This window comes from Arachis stenosperma, chromosome 7 (assembly GCF_014773155.1).
Source record: "Arachis stenosperma cultivar V10309 chromosome 7, arast.V10309.gnm1.PFL2, whole genome shotgun sequence".
Taxonomy (NCBI): domain Eukaryota; kingdom Viridiplantae; phylum Streptophyta; class Magnoliopsida; order Fabales; family Fabaceae; genus Arachis; species Arachis stenosperma.
In genome coordinates, this window is record NC_080383.1 from 20876350 (window position 1) to 20881166 (window position 4817).

Consider the following 4817-nt stretch of genomic DNA (forward strand, 5'->3'; position numbering starts at 1 on the left):
TTAATTTTGACCCCAAGACCCAGACCCCACTTCAAACTAAATCCCTAACACTTCTTTTTCCCCAATCTTCTTCATCTGCTCCAGCCCTCCCTCCAGGCTCCAGCCGCCAGTTGCCGTGTCGCATGCCACCAAGCACCAGCCCACCACTCCGCGTTTCAGACACAAACAGTGTCACGGTTCTCTCCTCACTGACGTCTCTGCCCTCGTGTCTCCAGAGTCCAAAGTCACTGGCTCACTACTGCCGTGCCGCGTCTCCGCATGACCGCATCCCCTTCTGGCTTCTGCCTTGTGCTTTCTTCATCTTCTTCTTCTTCTTCGAATACTTCGAATCTGCGAATCTGAGTTCCTCTTCTCTCTTCGGTTTTCACTCTTCAGACTTTAACAGAGAACGCCTACCTTCCGTCTTCGTCCTGCTGCCGCTAAACACCGCACGCCCACACCGCTACTGCCTATTGGGTTCTGCACTTTTGCTTCTTAGCTCCTAGAGTTTAGTTGTTCAGATTCAGTCTTGAATTATTCTATTTCTTGGTACATTCATGAATCATGATTCAGCAATCTGCAATTCTATTTATTCCATTATTTGCTAATTGGATTAATTTGTTTGATAATTGATTTAGTTGGTTTGTTAATTGTGAATTTGTGATTGAATTTGTTCTTATGTAATTGTAACTTTGCAAGTTTAGTTTGATTAATTTGTTTGTTAATTCACTTATTCACTTCTTGGATTAATTTGTTTGTTAATTTGTGAATTGGGATTGAATTTTATTCATTTACACTGTACTCCTTTTTTTCTTCTTCAATATATAAAGATTGCGTCTTTTGGTCTTTCCTACTTGTTTAGGATGGAAAAAAATGAAGACTAATAAGTGATATGTAAAGACTCATTATATGGTATTGTTTATAGGAGCTTTGAAATAAGTTTATATATATGGTATTGTTTAAATTTCATTACAGCCTTACAGGGCCTTTGAAATAAGTTTATATGCTCAATTTCTGTTTCTGGAGTCTGGACTACTATTCTACCAATGTTGAACAATGACTCAATGAGTAATATTACCTCATTGACTTAGATGGCATTTATAGGCAGCCTTATAGCAATTTTGTCTCATCATCAGGTGTGCATCAACACCATAAGAGCCTAGAATGGATTGGGATATTAGTTGTTGTTATTTTTGTTGGAACTTGGAAATTTATTTAAATGACATATGTATATCAATTTTGTATTTATAATTTTTAATTTGTGTATAATTGTGAACTTTTTTATTAATTAATTAACTTAGATTTATAATTTTATCTTATTAGTAATGGAGAAATATTTCAAAAGAACCTTGTCATTGGAGATTGGATCTCAAAATAATTCATCGACCTCTTCTAATAAAAGGAGGTTTTTAGAATTCGAAGTAGAGAGTCTTATAGCAGATCCAGGACAACGACCAAAGATTTCAAGTTATCACCCGAATGACAGAGACAAAGTTAGATGTGCATATTTGCAAAAAGGTCCTTGTCAACCAAGGACTCATGATTTTCCACAAACTGCTTATGGTTCTTCTTTTCGAAGATTTAATCCTAATTGGTTTGATGACTATGGCAACTGGTTAGAGTATAGTATATCAAAAGATGCTTTTTTTGTCTTTGTTGTTATCTTATGAAACCCGAGACTGAAGGTGGTGATGCTTTTGTAACTAATGGCTTTTCAAATTGGTAAAAAAAGGAGAGACTACAAATTCATGTTAGGATTCATGATAGCGCTCATAATCAGGCTTGGAGAAAATGTGAAGCACTTATGAGACCAAAACAACACACCACTGCTGCTATTGAAAAACAATCTGAGCAAGCTAAAAAGAATTATCAAATTCACTTGACAGCAACAATTGATTGTATTAGATTTCTTTTGCGACAAGGATTGGCCTTTCGTGGTAATGATGAGACAGATGATTCTGTTAACCAAGGAAATTTTTTGGAACTTCTAAACTTTCTTGCGCAACATAATGAAGAGATTGATCGTGCTTCCAAAAATGCTCGTGGAAATCTTAAACTAATAGCACCCTCAATCCAAAAAGACATTGTAAGAGCTGCTGCAAGGGAAACAACAAAAGTCATTGTTGATGATCTTGGTGATGAATTATTTGCTGTATTGGTTGATGAAGCCCGCGACATTTCCATTAAGGAGCAAATGTCAGTTTGCTTAAGGTATGTGAACAAAGAAGGACAAGTTAGGGAGCATTTTCTTGGTCTTGTTCATGTTTCTAATACTAATGCTTTATCTCTAAAATTAGCATTGGAGTCATTATTAGAAACATATAATTTAAGTTTATCAAGAGTACGTAGACAAGGATATGATGGTACAAGTAACATGCAAGGAGAATTTAATGGTTTGAAAACTTTGATATTGAAAGAAAATTCTTATGCTTTCTATGTACATTGCTTTGCCCACCAACTTCAGTTAGCTCTTGTAACGGTTGCAAAAAAACAAGTTGAAATTGCTTTGCTTTTTAATTTGTTAACCAATTTGTGCAATGTTGTTGGAGCTTCGTGTAAATGAAGAGATATGCTTCGTGATAGTTAGATGACTAAGACAATTGAAGCATTAAAAAGTGGAGAAATTTCTAGTGGGCGTGGTTTGAATCAAGAAACAGCTTTAAAAAGAGATGGAGACACTAGATGAGGTTCACACTATGGAACTATACTTAGATTAATTTCTTTATTTCCTTCTGTGGTTAATGTTCTTGAATATGTTGAGGAAGATGGAAATAATTCAGAACAAAGAGCGGAAGCATGTCATTTATTGAATGTCATTCAATCCTTTGAATTCATTTTCAACTTGCACTTGATGAAAAATATCTTGGGAGTTACTAATAAGTTATCTCAGGCGTTACAAAGGAATGATCAAGATATTGTAAATGATATGGCATTAGTCAAAGTGTCTAAGCAACGATTGCAAAATATAAGAGATGATGGTTGGTCTCTTTTACTTGATAAAGTCTCACTATTTTGTGACAAACATGATATTATTGTTCCAATCATGGATGATATATTTGTGTCACAAGGAAGATCAAGACGCAAAGCTCAAAAGATATCAAATTTGCATCATTTTCAAGTTGAGATATTCTATCAAGTAGTTGATAGACAACTTCAAGAACTCAATAATCGTTTTACAGAGGTGAATATTGAATTGCTTCTTTGCATAGCTTGTTTGAATCCAAGACACTCATTTTTTGCATTTGATAAGGAGAAGTTGATCCAGTTAGCTCAATTTTATCCATTAGAATTTTCTTCCACTCAACTTTTGGCACTTGACAGTCAACTTGAGAACTTCATACTAGATGTGCGTTCTGATGATCATTTCTCGGACTTAAATGGAATTGGTGCTCTTTCTTAGAAGTTGGTTGAGACTCGAAAGAATATTGTTTATTTATTAGTGTTTCTTCTTTTAAAGTTGGTTTTAGTTTTGCCTGTAGCAACTGCATCAGTTGAAAGAACTTTTTCTGCTATGAACATCATAAAGAGTCGACTTCGTAACCGTATGGGAGATGAATTTTTAAATGATTGTTTAGTGACATACATAGAAAGTGAGACATTTGATTGTATTGACAATGAAAAGATTATTCAATCTTTTCAAAATATGAAACCTAGAAGAATGGAATTCTAAATTATTTGTTATTATTTTGAATTATTATTTTATTATTTTGCCTCCACTGAAAAAATTTTCTGGATCCGTCACTGCGCATGGGCCATGCGCACGCGTGATGAGAATAGCACGTCACGCGTACGCGTGAGTCACGCGTGCGCATGAGTCAAGCATACGCGTGATCATGCGCATTGGCCTCTCACGCGCACGCATGGCTACTTGCGCGTGCTCGTTAAAATGCCACGCCACGCGTACGCGTGAGCCACGTGCACGCGTGGATGGACGTTTTTTCCAAAATTGGCAGAATGCCCAGAAAGCTGCTACAAACCAGATTTTGTTATCCTGTAAGCACAGTTTTTATACCAAACTTCTGTCGTCCATAACTTTCTCTATAAAATTTTGTTTTTCACAAAATTGATATCGTTCAAAAGCTTATAAAACCATCTTTCATTTGAAATAAACCACAATTCCATCCAAAATTTGAAGAACAAGTTATGAACTTCCAAAGTTCACCAAAATTCACTTTTTACCAATTCACATCCAAACCTCATTTTCACCAAAGTCATGTTCCTACCATCAAAACCTGCACCTCCATTATACAACAAGTTCCATTTTATTGATCATATCCACTATCACATGAATATTCATACCAATTCATAAAACCCATGTATTATTCAAAGAATTCACCCATTCCAACCATAACTTTCATATTAAAAATCATTAGTCCATTACCTTCATTAATTAATACCATATCATAATCCACCTTCAACTAATTAAACAAGCCATATCACCAAATTCAATTAACTCATATCAACATCATCATCAACCCAACATTAATAATTACAATCACACAAATTCAACATTACCAACGACTCATACTCATAAATTCCAATACAAACTCAATCATAAATTTATCCTACATCATCACACAACTAATCATTTCATACATTTATCCATTTCAACTTAGCCTATGGTCTCCTAGCCTAAGTTTTCACAAAACCTTATATGTTAAACACGGGAAACCTAAACCATACCTTGGTCGATCAGTTTATTCAATCCAAGGAAGCCTCACAAGCTAGAACACAGTCCCCCAAGCTCAAAGAAACCAGCCACAAACCAAGCTTCAATCACCCATAAGCCTCCAAATACTCACTTTTCCCTTCCAATGCATATATATTAACTTAATTCA

At 35.3% G+C, this 4817-nt stretch overlaps 1 pseudogene; it reads left to right on the forward strand.

Annotated features, from left to right (window-relative positions):
• The first annotated feature begins 1304 nt into the window (after window positions 1-1304).
• On the forward strand, window positions 1305-3649 carry LOC130939532 (uncharacterized; annotated as a pseudogene).
• The last annotated feature ends 1168 nt before the right edge of the window (window positions 3650-4817 follow it).